The sequence below is a fragment of the Aethina tumida genome, chromosome 3 (assembly GCF_024364675.1).
Source record: "Aethina tumida isolate Nest 87 chromosome 3, icAetTumi1.1, whole genome shotgun sequence".
NCBI lineage: Eukaryota > Metazoa > Arthropoda > Insecta > Coleoptera > Nitidulidae > Aethina > Aethina tumida.
In genome coordinates this window covers 9,825,291-9,848,548 of record NC_065437.1, presented here as the reverse complement: position 1 = coordinate 9,848,548, position 23,258 = coordinate 9,825,291, and the positions used below count along the sequence as shown (strand labels likewise).

Genomic DNA, 23,258 nt, shown 5'->3' with positions numbered 1-23,258 from the left:
GGATCCACTTTTGGGCCCCTTTTTTTCGTTCAATTCATTAATGATTACCAGCGTCCATTAATAATATCTATCTATTTATAGTTTGCTGATGATTTCAGGACTTTCCATTCTGTTAATTTTGACTTCGACTGTAGGATAACTACTCTTGTACAAGACTGCTTTTTGCTTTTGCACACACAAAGACACCTGGAAATAAGAGCTCCCGAGCTTATTATTTTAATTTTTTAAGGGGTTGTTGTAACATTATTTTACAATATATTTTTTATTTAATTAGTAAAAAACACTTGTTTTTATTAATTAATTATATTTTCACATTAGTTTTTTGGTTTCATTGCAATAATTTAAAATTACTTAATTATTATTAATTATTTCTTATAAAATTTTTCTTTGTCTCTTTTGTAGAGATTAGTGACATATAGTAAAAAGTTGCTCTACTTTTTGTCAGTTGAATATTTAATTTTTTGATTTGTAACTGGCTGAATTATTTTTAATACAAAAAATATTCACCGATATGTTTGTATACAGTGTGTTCATAATTAGTATAAATTATATTAGATTTGCATATACAGGGCGCATTTATATATTTTTAAAGTTGCTCTACTTTCTGCCAATACCATACATCCCTCAAGACTTTGAATAAAGATGGTGCTGCTTTTAAACATTTGTTAGCTGTTTTTCCAAAATTTTCGTATGCTAAAATTAAATAAAGCATATTTGTTGATTCTCAGATCAGGAAATTATTTAATGATGATTATTTTTCACAATGTTTATTTGAGCAAGAATTTACTCACTGGAAATCTCTCAAAAACATCGATAAGTCAGTAATGTTACAACCCTTAAAAATGTGTAGTTCATTCCTTGGCAAAAAAATAACTATTATGATTTTGTTTAAGTGTCACATTCTGCAAAGTGTTTTTAATCCCACTCTAGAACTAGAATAAAACAACAGTGTGCACAGTTAATTAAGATAGATAAACGCAAAGCGTTTAATTTAAACGATCGTCAATCGACCGTTCGAAATTATACGCATTATGAAAAATGCAAATGAGGCTTTCTACTAATAAACAAACGGGTAAAAAAAATAGTTGTGCGCCGGCAGCGTTTAGAGTGTCCGGTGGTTTCTGAATGGGTTAGCGTTTGCCCAGATTTCAGATAACAGTCGCTACCACGGTAAATAATATGGCCGCGGCTTGATTTAGAACCGTGAAAACTGGATACTCACTAATTCCACTCGTTTCGAGATTCTTTTTAACTTAATCTGATTTTTGTTGATTTACAATGTGTTTTTTTCTGTCTTCAATACGATGCCTTCTTTAAATAGACTTAATATCAAATTTATGCAAATGCTAATGTGTGCTGGTTTCGACTTAACGGCGAAACAGATGAATGAAGCAGTCGCGTTTCAACTTGAATTACACTTCGATAAATTATTCTTAACAAGGTGTTTTCAACGGATTGTCGTCGTTAATGTGTTTTGCATCTGGTGCCTTTCAGATTTTGGTTTCGTTCATTGAAAAAATTGTAATTATAATGTTCGTCAACGGTTAATTAATTAAAATTTCCAATATAATAAGAAACAAGTATATTAAATCGTACAACAAAATCTGTCTTCAAAACTCCCCCAAGCAAATTAATAACTGAAATTTTTGCTCATTGAAAATTAACATATCATTATAGTCTGTAGGACATTAAGAGTTAATTAATCACATTGATCTCAAAAATTGTTACTCCCTAATTGGGAATATGTTAAATGATATGATGACTTATCAAATAAAATAATTCAGATAATAAAAATTGAATATTTATGTGTTCTTAGTTATGTAGAAATGTCAGTTTTATCTCGTTTATCTTAAATCTCATTCAATCAACGAACAAACTGTGGGCGTGATTATATGCAATTTAGTCACAAAACTTTTCTTTTTTATATTTGTTATAAAATCATTTTAATTAAGTTATATTCAAGTCAAACGTATCATTAGTGGCGTATATTAATTAAGAAAATAAAATAAATTAAATATATTAACATAATTTTACTATAACAACTGATATTTATTATTCATATTTTTTATATCAAATAAGAAAAATGTCATTCAGGTATATCTCATACATGATCTCTCCATAAAAATAACCTATTTATAAATTTGTTGTAATACTGTTGCATTTATGTTTATGAATTTTAGTTAGACACCATGTCCTATATATATATATATATATATATATAACACATCGTTCAATAAGTCCCGAGATTAACAAAGAAAACAACATTTTTTTTTTTCAAAAATCATTTTTAATCATCAATATAATCTCCTTTTAGAGTGATACAATCGTTCAAACGCCTTTCCAACATTTCTATACCATGTTTATAAAAAGATTTATCCTATGCTTCAAAATAGGATTCAGTTTCGGCAATGACCTCCTCATTAGAGCCAAATTTTTTTCCCTGGAGCATTTTTTTGCAAAGGCAAAGAGCCAGTAGTCGCTGGGGGCTAAATCTGGCAAATACGGGGAGTGGGGAAGCAAATCGAAGCCCAACTCGTTTAATTTTGCCTTTGTTTCCATGGACTTGTGGCTTGCTGTTTTGTTCCACTGAAAGCAATCGCGGCACCCACTTGGCAAAAACCTTTTTCATGCTTAATTTTTCATGAATGATTGTAAATACGCTTCCAGATGATATCTGTGTCATTACTGCAATCTCACGGACCTTCACTTCGTGATTTTTCACTATGATTTTTAATACTCCACTCACATTTTCCGGTGTAACGGTTTCCAATGGCCTACCGGAACGTTCCGCATTGTTTGTGTCCGTACGACCACGTTTAAACTCAGCATACCACCGACAAATCGTTGGTTTGGATGGAGAGGAGTCCAGGTAATGTTTTTGAAGCTATTGCTGGGCTTCTACGGTGTTTTTACCCATTAAAAAACAATGTTTTATCAAAACGCGAAACTCGCTTTTCTCCATTTTTCAAACAAATTACAGAGTGAGTGAATCTAACCTCGAAAACTCTGTTGTTTATGGTCCGATCGACGTCAAATTTTTACACGTTTCCTGTAAAAGTTCGTACTCTAGGGAAACGTGGCCAGTTTGCTACTACTAGGACCATTTCTGGGTTAATCGATGTGTTATATATATATATATATATATATGTATATATATATATATATATATATATATATATATATATATATATATATATATATATAATTAACTAAAAATTGTTTAATAAAATATACATTACCATGTAACTTATAGAAATATCCTCGAATTTTTCATAACATAATAGATTAATTTTAAAAACAAAATAATTAACAAATGTTAAAAATTCAAAGAATGTAATAAACGTATCAAATGTCCTATTAAAAGATTTTCTAAAACTTAATTTACATAATTAATTTGAAGAAATTGGGAACATTAATTAAAAACAAATTAATTCTATTTATATATCTAAAATAAGTGACCATAAAGAACATATATTCCAGTAACTGGGCAATATAGAATGTAAATATATTAATTAAGTACCTAAATAAAAGTTAATTGAAAATCAGTAATTACCCAATAAATCAAGAAAACAAATATTTATTAGAGTTTATTAAAATTTTTACACATTGGAGAAAGAGTTTAAAAGTTTATAATGAAGAAATTAAAATTCTCTTCTATTCCAATAAAAGAAGATCAAACTTGTTAGAGTATTGATTCTACGAATTAAAGAAAGAGTAACTACTAAACTAAGAGACTTATTTAAATTATTGTTAGAAAGGAAAATCTAGAAATCATCAGCAAACAATTAATTATTATAGTTAACACGGAGAATTAATAGCTCCTTGAAGCACACCAGAGGATGGAGTACAATTCGGACTTAACGCACTATGACTGACATTGTTTTCATCCACTAATGTATAAAGACTGTAGTTGAGTAGTGGATTTGTTAAGTTCACTGGAGTTTAATATGTTGAGAATTATAGAGTGGTCAATCCAGTCGAATGCTTTCGATAAATCTGTATAAATAAAGTCAATGTGACCACCTTTATCCATTTCACTTGATACATACACAGCAAACAATGTTAAGTAAGTTAACACTGAACGATGTTGGTTGGAAGACAGATAACATTTCTCTTGATGACACAGTGATGGATGAAATGCTATTTTTGTTGTATATAGTTCTTAAGACAAATGATGTTAATTTATAATAAAAATGTTTCAATTTCATAGTGTGTTTTATTTCTGGTAATATTCAGAACACCTAGCAATTATATACAAATTAATTTAAATTTGAAATTATTTCCGTCACTTTTATCAAATGTCAAATACAGGAAACTGTAAATTTTTCATCCAGTGTTGTTATATTTTATTACAATTACATATATTATATTATATTTTAAAACAAATGACATAACATTAGTCTTAAGATAAGAATTTTAATAAATCATATTTAAATTTAATTGATTTCTCCTCCAGAAATTTGTGGAAAAGTAATCGAGAATTTGAATTAATTAATTTCAATAATTGTTCAGTTAATAAAGAAATCAATTAGAGGAGAGGAAAACAAATCGGCGTGCAGTTGAAGAAATTCCGCATCAATCTTTTGACGAGTCCGTTCCGCCAATTGGTACGTACGTACATACGTGAGAGCGTGGCCGCGGGCGGATGCCTCCCGATGCGCCGAGATGAGTACGTCGTGATCGTGGCGGCAACATGAAACCGGAGACTGGCATTATGAAAACGGCCGGACGAATTGATCATGTAGGTGGTAATTTTATGGTTTATTGGTTTGTTGTTGCCTCTTAATCCGGTTAAATATGCTCCCGACTGCATTTGCCTAATCGCTTTTCCCTACTCGGATCGATCCGTCGTAAATTTTCAACTCGGATATATTGTCTTCGATTCTATTTTTTTTATGCTTAATTTCTTTTTATTTTGTTTGATGCATTTAATTATTGAGGAGATTACGGGTCGTTTTATGGACGGTGTTGTTTATTTTTTATTACTTCATCTCCATTAAGTGGTTCTTAATTCTACTGGATGAGCAAATCGAGTCTGATTTATTTTACAAGTCTATTTATCCGTGACTAATGAATTTGGGAATAACAGTTTCGTTATAAAGGCGATTAAATAAATTATTAAATACATATCTATTGCGACACAAACTGCATAAATTAGAAAAACGTTTATGGTTAATATGTAAAATTGGAAAAACAATTAGAACGTTTATTTAATGAAATAACCACCATTTACAGTCAGTGATATAATTTATCCAATTACGTTTCCCTGTAATTATCCCTATTTATTTAATGTCCTGAAAGGAGAGAGATTTATGCATCTATCAACATCTTACAATCTATTTGCAAGGCTGTTTTAATGGAAAGTAAAAATCTTGACATAAAATATTTTATGGATTCAATTTAATTTCTTTAACTTTTAGTTCTTAAAAAAATTATACACAAAAATTAAAAACTCTTCAAAATCCAGTTTTCTAACAGGTTAATCATCGATCTCATATGTAGGGGCTATTTTCAAGTGATTCCAACATTTTAATGTAAATTTCTTGCCATGGCCAGAAAGATTTTCGGACTTATCCCCGATTAAAAACGTGCGGAACATTACAAATAAGAGAATGAAAAATTCAGTCCTTCCTCAGGCTTTTTATAATATGATCTTTAGTTAACGTGTATACTAAAAATATGCTTTCCAGTATCAAAATTGGTGACTTTATAGACATTTTAGTTGGACCACCAGTTTGCCAATATATTTTGAAAGCAGAGAATTTATTACAAATGGAAACACTCTGTATAAATTTCGAAGAGTACTGATAATGGTTTCTTATAACATTGTTTTTGGTTAACGTGTATGCCAAAAATAAACTTTCTTTCTAGAATCAAAATTGGCGACTTTACAGACATTTTAGTTAGACAACCAGTCTGCCAATATATTTTGAAAACATAGAATTGATCATAAATGGAAACACCCTGCATATAATTTGAAGAGTATTGATAATGACTTATCGAAATAAACGAATATAATGATCGTTGGTTAACGTGTATGCCAAAAATAAACTTTCCAATATCAAAATTGGTAATTTTACAGATATTTTTGTTGGACTACCAGTCTGCCAATATATTTTGCAAAAAGAGTATAAATTTTGAAGAGTAGTGATAATGGTTTCTTATAACTACTTGCTAGTATCAAAATTGGTGACTTTACAGACATTATAGTTGGACCACCAGTATGCTAAAATACTTATTTATTTAACTCAATTTAATTTCCTTCTTTTCTTAGCAAAATTTTACAAAAATACATAAAGTACAGAATCATGAACGAATTGATTAATTTTTATATACTTTTTTTTTCAATATTTCTGTTCAGAACCATTTAATTGATTTTAAATCAGAATACAAAAACATTCCATGCCGAGAAAAACCGGGAATATTCACTACAAAAGACAATTTTTAGTGTTAATCGATTTCCAAGTATAAATTGAATTTGAAAGAAGAGAACAATGAACAGCATTAAAACATGTGGTGGATGGCCGGCCGCACATAAATAATCTCTCTGTACACACGTCAGAAACAATAAAGGCCACACCAGCAAGATTGATATAATACCGTGTTTTTCATAATCCCGTAGGCATGTAACACTAACACTAGACGATCAAAGAAAATTTATCGCGTCCAGACGTACGTCGGGCACCGAACGCGGCGCATAAACCGGGACATTGGACATATCTTACTGTAATATGGTAATATGGCCGGACCGATCCGGCTCTCTCGACCTACCACCGATTTGCGTTGGCTAAACTCAAATGCGACGCCCATAAAAATTAACGAGTGCAATATTTATTGATTAGTTATGGCCGATCGACTGAACACGGTTGATAACGGCACCGTACAATTTGTACATCCACTTCTGGAACACTTTGAACTGTTGCGCTTTTCATTTTTTTTATTTGTTGCTTGGTGGCTAGATTTAGAACGCACAAACGGGACAAATTGCACGGTTAAATACTCGTTGAAGAAGGATACAAATCTAAGGTGATTTATCAGTGAGGAGGTGAACGTGCGCCAATTGCACGGTTTCATTTTTGTTGGTGGCAACTGGTGATTAATTTGTTACGCGCTATAGATTAATTGTACGTTGTTATTTTTGAATGGTCTAGATTTATTAAACTTACCAAGCAAGAGTCCTTAAAAAGTGTGGATACATCTGAAACAAGAGAAAATCGTATTTCATATGAAGGTGATAAATTTTAGTTTGAAAGTTTACATTCGTCGAACTAATTCGTTCGACCACTCACGCAAAGTAATATTTCGTTTTTTTGCACATTTGCAAGTAGCTTATGTACTCGGACTTATCAGTTTAAAATTGGGCCTTAATTGCGGTAAAAGCATACTGAAATAAAAAGCAAATAAATCTTCGGAAACTGGTTAGGTACGGGATGAGAATATGATAAAATTCCACTTAATAATAAATATTTGTAGATATCTCTTGCTGGTATACATATTTTAACACTTTCATGCTCTGAATGAACACGCATGCGAGAATAAAGATAGGAGAGTAGGTGCAGATGCTGTTTATTTTTCGAACGTCAGATGATTTATTTTTATGGGCAAGAGCAAGAAAAATGTGTCACGTTTTCTTCGTCTCTTTAGATTAGCCAAGGTATGTACCTTGGTATATGGATTTATTAAAATCGCTGCCGGCCAAATAATATTTTATTTAAATGTTGCAAAGACCACCTACAACGCACAAAGACAATTTCAATTATCGTGGCTTATGATTTAAATTTGTTTACTTAACTGAAAACTGCAGTTCCACCCACGGCGACACCGTGTTTTACATTACACGTAGGTTTGTATTAAATATCGGAACCGAGGAAACATTATGGCACCGACTGGAATCAATTAGTTTGTATTTCAATAATCGATTAAAGAAACATCCATGACTCACTTGAGGAAATGTGATTCATCGGTTTGCACAAGAGGTTTTAGCTTCAAAAGACAGATGTGTGTGTTTTTTCTCTTCGGTTATTCTTCGGATAAATATTGCCTTTCTAATAACTACGAAGGTATAGTGTGTGTAAATTATACATAAATTTGCACTTCACTTATATACAGACACAGCTGTGTAATACCTGTGCATAAAAGAACACTTTGCTTGCTTGTCTTGGAAGAATGGATGAACAGATGCTGGCTTAAAATCAGACGATTTATTAACACTTCATTGGCTGATAAAGCCGCCATAAATCTCCATTGTAATTATCTTTCAATTCAATTTTGATGGGGTAATCCAAGTTACAACCAACGAAGGATTTGACTCTGTATAAATACACTCTTTTCAAGTGGATAATATAAATTTATTTCTTTAAATAGTAATACAGTAATTTTAAATATACTTTTCTGTTTATATACACAGTCAAAGTCTAGGCAATATTTAAAAAATCGTTTTTTTACTATTATTATAGAAAGTGACAACCAAAAATAAGAGCAATTGGGATGATAGAGGGTGGATCACAACAACGTGAGGTGGCTTTTCAAATGGACACAATTGTGAGTGTTATAAGCAGATTGTGGAGACGTTACCATGAGTATAATGAACGTACATAAAAGAAAGACATCCACCCGCAGTATTTATTGCAATGTAATGCCATGGGTATTGTGATTTTTGAAATAATTCAAATTACCCACTTCAAGAGACGGGCAGCGTATTTGCGAGGTGCAAAAGTATGCGTGTTACATCAAACAGAATGGGAATTTCAGTGTGCGAAGAGCCGAAGACAAACAGCATGCAACAGTAAACCTATAACTCCTTCGTTTAACTGCTGAGACATTTGTTTGCAATCACGTCAGTTATCTGCAAATCCTTTTCGTGTTTCCACCGCCATCTAACAAATCCTAAGCCGGGTAGTTGTTTTTTAATGGCACACAAAAACCAAAGGTAACATATGAAACGACATTGATATTGATGGACTGTTTACAATCTGAATGAAAATAAAATAAGAACATGAATCTGTAAGCGACCCAACCGGTTGGAAAACCGAAAAACTGATAGTAAATCAAGTCGATAGCGCCGTATAAGGTGAAAATGCGGCTCAAATTAGATCTCGGTTCAGTCGATTTGAACCATAATTAATTCGTATATTATTCGTGAATTATTTATTCTCAAAGGATATCTGTCAGCTCGTAAATTACTTGCAAAATGCTAATCCGCAGGTCTTGCCACGGAATTACGTCCACGGTCTAATTATAGCGGTGTTGAAAACAATTACAGGGTGTGTAGATAGTAATAGGTTTGGGCTTCAAGCAATGACAATGTCCATTTATAAGTTGATAAATTATCATTAAGACAATATGATATGGTTTGGTATGGTACAGTATTGGCAAAAGGTAGAGCAACCTTTTTAAAATACAAATAATTCTAATTTTACTGACGATTATTTGTTTTGGGTTGGCAGAAGGTAGAGCAACTTATGCGATTTAAAGTTTCATTACTACAAATTATTTGTAATTAGTATTTTAATTAATTCTACACTAATATATTGTAAAATTCCCGTTTTTGTGAATAACTTCCAAACACCTTTTTTCATGGAAAGCAACAGATGATTAATAACATATGGATCCATACTTTGCCAGGTCTCTTGTAGAACCGGGAATAAATATTGCTGATTTCTATAATCTTTGTGTCTTATTTTACCGTTCACTATTTCCCATAAGTTTTCAATGGAGTTTAGGGAAATTGACATGGCCGGTGCATGACATTATTTTGTTCCCTTAAAAGTCACTGCTTCAAAATATTTTGAAGTGTGTTTCGGGTCATTACCTTGTTGGAAATAAAGTTTTAGTGGCATATTTTTATTTAAATACGGTACCATGTTGTTTCTCAATATTTCTTTATACATAAAACGATCCACGATAAAAGATTTAAAAGAGAGGACCCATTCCAAATCGCGAAAGCCTCATACCATTACCGACACGTCGCCGTGTTTAACAGTGAGTATGGTAACTTTGGGTTAAACTTTTCATGCCAGATTAAACTTGATTTCATCACTCCAGATCGCTCGTTTCCAATCAGTTAAAGTCCAGTGTAAAAGCAACCTGGTAAACTCAACTCTGGCTTGTCTGTTCTTCTCTGTTAGTAGTGTTTTTTTAGTCTGGCCTTCCCGCATGAAGACCCCCTTGTAGTAATCCATACGCTATTACAATCGATCTATATTGATTTTTCTGTCATCGGTTTGAAATAACGATACAGTCCGTAATTTTAATTCGGAAAATAATTTCTTTCCACGAGATACTATATTAATTCAGTTTACTTTGGTGTATACTGTAAAATTAAAAATTATTGTGGAGTTTGTAGAGATTAGTGACATTTAGTAAAAAGTTACTCTACTTTTTGCCAGCCGAATATTTAGTTTTTTGATTTGTAGCTAACAGAATTATTTTACAATACAAGAAATAATCATCCATATTTGTACACAGTGTGTACATAATTGGTATAAATTATATTATATTTGCTTATGCAGGGCGGTAGCAATTTATATATTTTTAAAGCTAATACTGTATGTCGTTTAGTACGTAACCATCAATTGAATTTGTCCCCTCTTTGTCCGTTTTGAGAGCTGGTACAGTGGTATAGGAGGAGACGTGCACCAATTAATAAAACCTACGCGGTGCACGTCACAAATCAACTATAAAATTTATTTTATCCATATAAAGAACGGTATTTATAATCTTGTACCTTATCCATAATCTATTAGTGGCAAGCACGAGACATTCCGACTCACGAACAGTAATCATAGATATGCGGCGACGATAAGCGGACAGAAGCCATAAGGACGTGTGAAAATGTCGGATTATTTTTTATCCGAACGCGCATTAAGTGAGGCAAGAATTTAAAATCCCTTCGGATTAATCAATCATCGGCGGCTCGATTTAATTGTAAGACCGAAACGTTACGTGAAACTGTGGCGGACGTGCGAACGATTTTAAATGGCAGAGAACGACGAGCGAGAGATTGATGATTATGATGTTGTCGTTTATCACGGCGCATAATCAAACAATCGTTTAAATGCACTTGTTGATTTATGTTAACATTTAGACGATTTCACAATTCGAAAACAGACATATCACTTTGTTGTTTCAAATGGTCGTGACGTCGACAATGCGGACAGGTATCGATTTGACGCGTGACGACCAGACATGAAAGTCTGCACGAGTGTCTTGTTTTTCGCTTTATGACACTCTGACACGAAAGACACATTTTCAAAGGTCACTTTGAGATTCCTTAAGATTTTCCTCGATCAAGTAATTAATAAATTAAAGCGATCAATTCATCAGAAACTAACCTTTCCTTAAGTTTTTTTAATCCCATAATTTTTGTTTTATTAGAAAATATCATTTATACAAAAAAACATATTTATAATTGACTAAATAGAAAGATTTTGTAAAATTGAAAATTTTATTTTGTTATTCTGAGAGAAAGAAAATAAAATAATTGACACGAATTACTCTGCTCTATTTTCAAGAAGAATAATATCTTTTATTGTTGCTCTTTGACCTTTTCGATTCTCTTTAACATAATTTTGAATTTACCTGAAAAATTGAAAATTTTATTTTATTTTTCTGAGAAAAAGAATAGAGAGAGAAAATAAAATAATTGACACGAACTATTCTGCTCTATTTTCAAGATAAATAATATCTTCATTTGTTGCTTTAAAATATTAAAAATTTGTTTGAACTTTTCAATTGTCAAGAAATACTCAACTAGTTTGATCCCTTTTCAGGAAAAGTACGTTCTTAATTTACTATATGAAAATATCCAGTTTTTTATTTTAATTTAATTAATTTAAAGAAATTAGAAAATATCATTTATATAAAAGTTATAATTGTAGACTTCTTTTTAAACTGAAAGCTTCAGTGATTTATTTTATTATTATTTATCAGAAAATGACACAATTCTATTAAAAGAAATACTCAACTAGTTTGGTCTGTTTTCAGGAAGGGTACGTTCCTAATTTACAACATAAAAATATTCAGTTTCACTTATTTCAAAGATTTTTGAATTTTTAGACTGAAAGTTTTAGTAATTTATCCACTATAATAATAAGACACTATAGAATAATTTTGTTACTTTATTTATCAAAAAATAAAACTATTCTATCAAAAGAAATACTTAACTAGTTTGGTCTGTTTTCAGGAAAGATACGTTCTTAATTTACTACATCAAAATATACAGTTTTCTCTAGTTTTATATTTTAATTTAATTAATTTACAGAAATTAGACAATATCATTTAAATAAACGTCATAATTGTAGAATTCTTTTCATAGATTTTTGAATTTTTAAACTAATAGTTTCAGTAATTTATCCATTAAACAATTTTGTTATTTTATTTATCAGAAAATGAAACAATTCTATCAAAAGAAATACTTAACTAGTTTGGTCTGTTTTCAGGAAGGGTAAGTTTTTAATTTACAACATTAAAATATCCAATAAAAAAGAAAATATAATTTAAATAATTATTTTAGTTGTAGACTTCAACAGGTTTTTGAATTTTTAAATTCAACCTAACCTAACCTAACTTAACCTAACCTAACCTAACCTAACCTAACCTAACCTAATCTAATCTAATCTAATCTAACCTAACCTAACCTATCCTAAGTTTGGATAATATATTAACTGAACAGTTTAACAGAATAATTCTGTTATTATCAAATACTTACTTAACCAGTCAGGCCAATTTTCAATAAAAATAATTTCTTTGTTTGCTAGTTGAAATTATTTGAAGCTTTTTCGCTTTTAGTTCAGGTTAAAATATTAAAAATTTGTTAAAAAGTCAAAATCTGGTTCAGATAACTTTAATAGAACGACAATTTCTGTAAAACTATTTTTCCCATATAAAATTTAAAACGTGCAAACCCCATAAATAATATAAATTTGAATTTGTTGGCTGGGGACAATAAAAAATCCAACGTGCACTCAATTTAAGACGCCACATGCGATTCCTATTGAAAAATATGTGCTGGCAACGTTTGTGGTGTGTCAAACATATTTACAAATATCGCCCATTAGATTCGGATTTGGTGTCGTATATTAGTCAACGAGCCCTTCAGCGCCCGGGATTTATGCGTTCGTGTTCACCTTCTGCATCCAATTCGTCGGCCGTTTTTCTACACGGGACGTTTATTAAAGGGCGTTCATAAATATGTGTTAATGGCGGTTATTATGTCATAATTGTCTGGTGGAAAAAAATAAGTTACGAGCGTCGAAACGTCGTCGGGTGGCTTCACGTCGGTGGTAATGCAACAACACAAAACTAAAGTCCGTTTGTAATGGCGAAGCGTGTGAGTAACGTTTTAATTACTCCGTAACGCCACATTATACGGACCTTCCAGGTATTTATTAATTAATTTGTGCTCCATCTTGAAAATGAAATATTTTATTTGTGGATAATTTATTTCCTAAGTACCAAGTTTAATTGCCAGCTAGCGGGTAAATAGAGATAAATTGCTTTCAAGTTCTTATTTACAACTACGGTCAATGTAAATATGGTGTGGTCTACAAATATTTTTCTGTCGAATGACACACAGACTTAATTATTGTGTCTCGGTGTGAGAAAAATCTTTGACTAATGTGGTGTTAGTCGGTGGTAGTTTCTGGGGTTAGACCAATTTACATATTAATGAACGTGGCGAAAGATATATTTATGTGGCACGTTACAAACCGGCAAAAATATTTATTCAGAAATCACCGGTAATAAAAGGTAAAACGGTGTTAAGTGTAAAGATTTATAAATGCAAATAAGCGCCACTTTTCACTTATTTATCTTCGTCGGATTTTACATAAACATTATAAAAAAATTTTATGGTTTATTAAGTAAATTGAATTTATGTTCGTGTCTTTTTTTAACGAATACGTCCTCGTTAGGAAACAAATTTATGGTATACAAGATTGGCGAGGATCGATTTGCATATTGTCTAATTAAAAGCTAATTTTATATTGATTTCAACATTCCCGAGAATTTACCACTTATCGATATGAGATGGCTTGAAACATCATTGCATTCTGATCCTGTTTGCTAAATTGCTCCTGAACTTTAAACACTGCTGGTGCAGAAACCAAAAACTTAGAGCAACAAACAAAATTTATTGTTAGTACATGAAATTAAAAACAATAATTATATTTACCTTTTATGAGCTATATACATATTTCATAACTTTTCCGAAATTTTTTAATCATTTAATCATAATAAGTTCATTTCTTTAAAAAAATCTAAAAAAAGTCCAACAAAAAACGAAATAAAAAATGTTAGTTTTGTTTTTAAAAAAATATAAATTGCTACCACCCTGTATATATAATTTATACCAATTATGAACACACTATATACAAACATATCGATGAATATTTCATGTATTAAAAATAAATCTGTTTTTTTTTTTACTAAATGTCACTAATCTTTACAAAATTCACAATAATATTTAATTTTACAGTAAACAGCAAAGTAAATTGAGTTAATATATCGTGGAAAGAAAATTATTTTCCAAATTAAAATCACGGATTGTACCGTTCTTTCAATCCCACAAGAGAAAAATCAATAAAGATCAATTATAACGCGTGTTTTACAACAATTTACAAGATTAAAAAAATAAAACTAGAAGACCAAGAAAAACCAATAGATTTCAGAATAAACAAATTGTATCATACTCCAAAAAAAAACCTTTCCTGAGTTCTAGCAAAACAAAAGGTCTACTTGAGACACAAGTTGGAAAAATTAATGAATTAACTCAATAATTGCTATAAATATTTAAAATCAATACCTTTTTCCATTCTCCATGAACCTTATGAATATGTTAGATATTTAATACTTTTTTCTTTTTAACATTAAGCTAATGAAGAGCTTCATTAATTTTGTTAAGAGATTTCCCACAGTTAAAATAAACATTAACAAATTTCTAATTCCATATATCAACTTTATGAAAATGAATCTACTAATTAAAATTATGGTACGAGTTAGAAGAAATTATGTGTTTGAATTGGATAATAAATACCAATCAAAATCAATTGCAAAATATGGGAATGGAATAGTTGACAGTACATGAATTCAGTGTCACCATAAAATATCCCCTAATGAGTAAATGTACATCATGGATTTGAGAAACGCTTTAATTAAAGAAAGTAAATGGCAATGAACCAATTAATTAAATTAACAAACGCAGAATTTCTACTTTGACATTTCCATTGATGTCATAAAATGAGCCGTAATCAGATTTCATAAATATTTACAGGAAACAGCGTTGCATTAAAACGTATCACACTCTGACACTATTTACATATGCATAACACAAATTCCTGCTTGATGTTTTAGAACCGCCAATCTGTCATTGGTTTAGATAATTTATATACGAAATTCCACTTGTTACAGTCATTTGCATTATCGTTATGTATAATTCTTGAATTTTAAGACAATTTGCTTGCTGGGAGCTCAGACGTTCTATTCTAAGGACAAATTACTCGAAGCAAGGACGAATTATACATGTAAATGTGTACGGATACTGTACTGAACCGTGCATGTTTACCACATTGTAAATTATTGTGTGCATATTAACTGATACACTTGCGTCTTGCGTCTGAAATCCGCTAAACTTAATGCAACCGAAACATCAATCTGTCGACATTTTCTTGTTATGAATCGGTGCAACTAAATAATACATCTGTATAATTGTTCAAAAGCAAACATAACTGTACATTAAATAAATAGGAACACTTAATATTTACTACTTCCTGAATGACTTTTAACTGTAACCATTCAAGGAAGAATATGGTATGTTTATGGTCAAACACAGTCGCAGCCGTTTAAACAGGTGAAAAATGTCATCCAACAAAGACACGCTATTGAAAAACGTTTTTCTTAAATAAATTACCCAACTAACCGACTAATAACCGTTTAAACGTGTGGGTTTTGCTATTATGCCGATAAACGTATAGATAAAAATCAGTTATTAATATTCCGCAGCTAAATTTTTCGTAGATGCTAAATGAGATATAACATAATGGATATTCGCGTTTACATAATTACTAAATTGTTGTCATATATTTTCAGGAATGGTAATGGGAAAATGTTAATCTTCCTGTTTGTGATTTTGCCATTTGTCACTTTGTCAACGGTGCCGTTAAATAATTTTATAATTTCAATAAATTTGCTGATATATGCTTTGATGGTAATTTTTTACCACTTACAAATTTATTATGTAAAAGACTGTTTTTATAAATTTAATTTTTATTATTTTATAATTTTGTTTATATTATGAAATAAAACTTTTGGTTATCTAGTATAATCTAAGTTTTTTGGACACAAAGATGTTACAAATTAATTAATATTTATCAGTTTCTATTGATTATTGTATATGAATAGAAGAATATTTTACTTATTTTCAATATTAATATTACAATTATTTAAATTTTCAATTGAATTAAACTATTTATTATATAATAAATACAGTAGAACTTCGAAAACTCGAATTTTTGATAACTCGAAGTAAATTGGTTCACTCTGGGGTGAAAATTATGTGTAACTTTTCGTAAATTCAATTTAATTTACATATGTATAATTTATTAAATTAAATTAAAATTTAAATATACTCTCTAAAATATTGTTTAAGTGAGTGATAAAATATTGTTTAAGTGAATATAAACGACACAATCTTAAATTTAATCTCGATAACAATTATCTTTATATATTAATTATAATTTTTATCTACAAGCAAAATTTAAAGAAATTCTCACATTTTTTTTAAGTAATGTTCTTATTTTAAGTAATGTTTATTAAATTAAATTAAAATTTAAATAAATTTTATAAAATATTGTGTGTGAAGTGAGTGAAAATTATAATATATAATAATTTAATAAAATCAAATGTAATTTTAATAATTTTTTTTAAATTATTAGCTAATATTCCAAACAAAGGTTAAATAAAATTGATTATATTACTTTTTCAATTTATTTGTTTATAAAATTCTTGCCTCATCTAAGTAAACATTAAATGTGTATTAATAAAAAACATATTTATGTTAGTGTTTAAGCTTGCTAATATATCAAGAAAACGTGAATAGTTTATAGATAAGATTCGGATGTTGTTAAATAATTAAATATTCCTCTGATTAATTTTAAAAGATGCCAATTCAGATACAACATAATGAATATTCCTGTTTCAACTAATTATAAACACATTGTCATATATTTGGAAACGGCAATATCAATGGTAAGTTATGATGTAGTTGATATTTTTAAAATTTATACATATTAATATCAAAGCTTCTAGAATGTAGGCATTGAAACGACAAAATTATTCAGTTCAAATGTTTTTTTAATATTTTTCTGAGACAGTCGCCGATTAATTTATGTAATTAAATTTGCCAGATAAGTGAAAATTAATGAATTTAAATTCACAAAACATCCAACTCAAAAAAAAAGATAAGAGTATTTAAAAGGTAACGCATTTGTTCTTGTAACCATTTTACCGCTGTACCATAATATAGTTGTCACATTGCGCATATTTTATCGAAAGGTATGGATTGTTATACCGGGTTCCACCTATACACTGACAGTATTTCTTCACATGATTAGCATCTAATTTGGTATGCGAGCGATAACAGGTTACCGCAAAACACGAAAAATATCATTCGTTCGAATTTATTCAGAGGTGTATAATTCATAATCTTTATTTGCCTATCAACAAATAACCTGTCGAAACTCATTATGGGAAACAACCGTGTATTCGTCGCGCTTTTGTCGGCGTTTTATGCTAATATCGTGAAATCCATATCAAACAACTCCGTTGCCTCCATTGCCTCCATTGCTACCATCGCCACCATTGCCACCATTGCCTTCATAATCGTCGCAATAAAAATCGACCAACACTTTTCACCTGTTTGGTTTTTTCAACATACCATATGTTTAATATACTGTTTCAACAACTATCTAATTACGCACCTTATTACGTTGCTCATTTTCTGGATGTTTGAACGTTCGGAGTTATTAAAAAAATTTCTCTGCCTAACTGTAAAACAAGAACGCATATTTCACAATGAATGGAATTATGTTAATGTGAACGGCCGTCTGTTTATTTATTTATTTATTTATAAGCTAGATTTCACGGGTACAAATTACAAATTACTTAAATATTTTGTACATCTTCACCAATTCCGACGATGGAATTTGTCGACCATTATCGCATGATTTAAGGACTTAACACGCTTTGTATCCAAGCCAATCGTTGACAGTTCTCGTTAATGAACAATGTATAATGGAATAAATGAAAATCTATTTATATTAAAGGAGTGTTTGCGTGATTATGACCATAAATGAGGCAAACTGGCCGGACTCTCCGTATTAAATTTATACGTTGAGTAAACGGCCCAATTACTAACTCGTACTCGTTAAATTAAGTGATTTGATTGCCCGTATTAAAATCAAATCGACGCGGCAAGGTAATAATTTAAAAATCCATGCGGAGAATAATTTGAATAATCAGCATGGAAATTCATATTTAATGGCTAATAATTTTATTTATTTTTCGATGGGAGGTTGAAATTAATGACTGAAAATCAATTTTAGGTTTGTAATAACATTTTAACCTCAATTAGTGGTTTCATAGTTTAATCTATGGAGACATTAAATTTATTAATCATAAAATCAATCTTTAACTAAAATTTGCTAAAATGTTAAAACATATTTTAATTCATAAAACTATTACATACTCAGTGACATAGAAAACGCATACATTTAATGAGCCAATTTCAACAAAATTTGGAGTACATAGTATAGTAAGCGTCTATATTCTGGTTATTTAAATAACTTTGACGGAAGCGAATTATGTTTATTATTATTATTATTATTATTATTATTATTATTATTATTATTATTATTATTATTATTATTATTATTACGTAAGACGTAAGACTTCCTTTTTGATTGTCTAGTCATTCTCCTAAAATGTGGAAGATTTTAAAATCATGATTTTCAAATTTCATTCAAAATTACGGACCAATTTTCATCCTATACAGTGTCACAAAAATATTCATTATATCCAGTGAAATATTCTGAGGTGCCCCAAGGATCCAATATTGAGCTCCTTCTCTTCATTCATTTCATTAATGAGTTACAAGTGTTCATTAATTTAATAATCTATTTTGTTATAATTTTAAGATTTTCCATTCTATCAATTATGTCTCTGACTGTGAGGATTTATAATTACAAATTGTGATTGGTATGTAAGAAATAATATAAATATTAATATGTCTAAGGGGACTACTTGTACTAGTCCTAGAATTACACTCATTGTTTTTAATTATACCATGTACAATTAATTTCTTCATTGTAACTATATTACCAAAGATAAACATATTATGAAAATTTCTAATTCTGGATATAATTCTCTTAGATTCATTCTAAAAACTGGTGTGATTTTAACACATAGCCCATTACATCAATACCAAGGGGAGTCAATATATAGGTCCTGGTGGAGGTCCAACTCATTATCATTTATTTATCTACATCACTAAAAATTGTACACCAAAATCAAAGAAATTTGACCGTTCAATCCATTTTCTATGTCACTGAGTGTAGAAATTCTAAAATCCACAATGTTTAGTTCATCGAATAACTATGAGATTTGATGTGGAATTGGCATCGTTTTATATTATTTAGAAGTTATTTCACCGACCATCAGTACAGTACCACGAAATTATGGAACTATCTATTTTACTTTAGAACTCTTCAAAATGCAGTTTTCTAACAAGATTACCTCCGACTTCACATGTTGATGGTATCTCTAGACTGATTCCAACAAAAATGTGTTGCCAGGACTCGCAAGATTTCCAGATTTATCATCGGTTGAACAGTGTTGGGCAACATAGTCAGGAGACAAAATTCAGCCCTCCGCCCACAGGTTTTGACGTATCTTCAGTAGCCAAGAAAAGTGACATGGAATCAGCTACTTCCGAGTGAAACTTATCAGCTCATTACATCAATACGAAGGTGAGTTTATGAATATCTAGATCGTGGTAGAGGTCGAACTCATTATCATTTATTTATCTCCATCATCAAAAATTGTACACCAAAAATCAAAGAAATCTGACCATTAGATCCATTTTCTATGTGACTGAGTGTAATATTTAATTGAAGCCTTAAAATTTTTGGCAATGTTTATTACTATAAACAGCTTTTTAATGCGTATTTTTGTTTGGTTAAACAAACATTCAACAACACTAATTAAAATGATCTTGAAAGTATTTGTTTGCATTGTTCGTCATTGTTACATCTCTTTTATGGCGTCAACATAAACCTTAGGATTCCCTCCAGGATTTAGATCTAAGATAATGGTAATGTTTGTCGTTTTGCATAATTTGCTACAGTAATTTATATAATATTTAATTGTTATTATCCCGTGCATGTCTATCTGCATTTATTATTTCATTTGAAACTAGTTTCCACGCAACAGCGGAATGTTATATCAAATAGTCTGAACGTTAAAAATATATATTTTCCAAACAGGTTGTAACCATAAACAATTTCCTTGAGGGGGACTGAAAAACCATAAAATTTAATAAATACAGAGATGCAAAGGATTATTCCTAACGTAGTAAAATTATCTGATCGTCTTATTACATGCATCTTTTTATTCACGTAACGGTTTCGCCATCAAATTCCTTCAATGGTCGATAAATTGCTTGCGTGTAAAAACGGGGCAAAAACACTAAATAAATGTATCGGCGAAATTAATTCATAAATTTAAATGATGGTACTCAAGAACTACTTGAAGACCACCAACACTTGGCGGACATTTAAAAGATGCTATCTCACTTTTTATTTATCGACACACTGCAGAACATTTATAATTTTAATCACTCAAGTTAATGCAAATAACTCAGTTATCTTCAATTTGCAATTGACAAGGTTTTCAGTTACAGTTTTTGCCACGGCGATTCGAACAATGAATCTAATAAGGTTCTGGCTTTATAGCTGGTTGGAAGCAATAACTTCTACCGCAAACTTTATGGTTTTCAATCCCAATAAAATAAGTTTGTACATGTTGTAAACGTAAACTGGATATATACACCTACTAATAGGCGTATATGGTACGATAAGTGCAGGGAGACCAGCAATAAAATCATTTGTTAATTTCACTAGAATATAACTTTATCGTCTTTTCATTCTACATGGAAGAAGTGAATGAAAAGAATACACCTGGGAAACGTCTGAATGGAACAAACCTGAGGTTGGGATTTAGAAAATAAGTATAAGTAAATGTGGAGGATCTAAGAAATGTTGAGAATTTACAATTTAAATACACTTAAAAATGTTTTCAGTAAATTATTTGAATATTTGCAGCTCTAGAAATACCATACATCACATTTACAGCCCTTTAAAGAACTAAATTTTGCAAAACAATGCAATTCATTTGTATAAACATTCAAGTTTAAGCATTACTGTGAATAATTTTTTATATTACAGTTTAATATTTCTGTATTAAACTGTATGAATTTGCTTCAAAATAATTATTTGGATGTTTTTTATGGTCTTTCTGTCTTGTTTAAAAAAAAATGCTTAAAAATGTACCAACAAAGAAATTAAGTAATATTTCGGTTTGTGAAGCACGTTTGGAAATAGACTAGTTATTAGACAACATTGAATCAACCATTAGAAAGAGGCTTCATGCAATTTAATTTAATTAATTTTACATAAATTAAATAATGATGACAAAATTATCAGCGCTTGAAGCTGGTAAACCTGATTGAACTGAACTTAATTAAATTTTAAGTGAAGAAAGATAATGACAATCAACCAAGAGGACAAACAGTGAACCTAACTCAAAAAAGACTTAATTTAATTAAAAGAAAAAATGTTCCTCTTTTTTATGATATCATAAAACCACATACGAGACTGAAACGAAGCTTCAAAATGTTAACCTCATCCACTATATACATAATATACATTGATAATTTGAAAATTTAAAAATATCTTCAATATTTTATTTTATTTAAAGAGTTTTTGGATTAAAAATGTATTTAAATGTTAATTAAAAATGGTAATAAATCTATTGAAGATGAACAACATCAAGATCATCTTGAAACTTGTACCAACGAAGAAATTAAGTAATATTTTAGATTCGAGGAACATGTGTAAAAATAGATCGATGATTAAATAACGTTCAATCAATTTAGACAAACTCATTGTGCACAAGTTAAATGATGATAACAAAAATGTCAGTTCTTGAGTCTGGTAGTCCTGGTCGAACTGTACTTAATTAAATCTTAACTGAAGAAGGATTTTGACAATGTATCAAGAGAACAAACTCAAAGAAAGCTTTCTTTAGTTAATAGAAAAAAGTATTTTTCAAGACAACATAAAACCACATAGAAGATTGAAAGGAAGCTTCAAAATGATCTATATCACTCTTGAAAACTGTACCGACGAAAAAATTAAGTAATATTTAGTGTAAAGATTCGTGCAACATGTGTAGAATAGGCAGATCATTAAACAACGTTGAGTCAACAATGGTAATGAGAAAGTGGCTTCATACAAATTAAAAAAATTGATTATACATAAATTAAATGAAGAAAACGTTTATGTATTTCTTTAGATAGGTTAAATTTAACTAGTTTAGATTAATTTAGTTTAAGGGAGAGGCAATTTCTAAATTCTCTCAACATTTTTTATTGACTGATTAAATAAATTAAATTTTCACTTTTTACATTAACATTAATTTCCATTCAAATAATTAAGAAAAATATACTTAGATCTAAGTTAGACTAAGACAGGTTAAATTGGATTAAATTTAACTAGTTTAGGTTAAGGAAAAGACAACTTATAAACCCTCTCAACATTTTTTATTGATTGATTGATTAAAATAAATTTCCACTTTTTACACTGATTTCCAATCAATTAAATAAGAAAAATCTACTTAAATCTAGATTAGACTAAAATAAGTTAAATTGGGTTAAATTTATATAAAACACAATATATAATATTTAATCTAAAAATGTTAAAAAATTATTTATTTGTTTTCAAATTTTTTAATTTTTAAAAACATTGCCTTCTTGAACATATATTACAATATTAATTAAGACACGGAACTCAATTAGCAGAAATGACTTAATTAATAATACTTGACTTGAACATAAATTTCGAATATTTTTGTAATTAAAATTTGATAAAATTTGTTTTAATAGATAATTCCACACGAGTTAAATGATGATAACAAAAATGTCAGTT

At 29.8% G+C, this 23,258-nt stretch overlaps 1 protein-coding gene across 3 annotated transcripts in view; it reads right to left on the bottom strand.

Annotated features, from left to right (window-relative positions):
• Window positions 1-23,258, bottom strand: part of LOC109608618 (uncharacterized) — a 107,778-nt gene that overhangs the window by 70,098 nt on the left and 14,422 nt on the right. For 2 of the 3 annotated variants that reach the window (XM_049965585.1, XM_049965586.1), the window contains exon 2: window positions 7,167-7,198. The exons of the other annotated variant lie outside the window; for it this stretch is intronic. The gene's annotated coding sequence lies outside the window, so the exon portion shown is untranslated. The remainder of the gene's footprint in view (window positions 1-7,166; window positions 7,199-23,258) is intronic. 3 annotated transcript variants of the gene reach the window in all.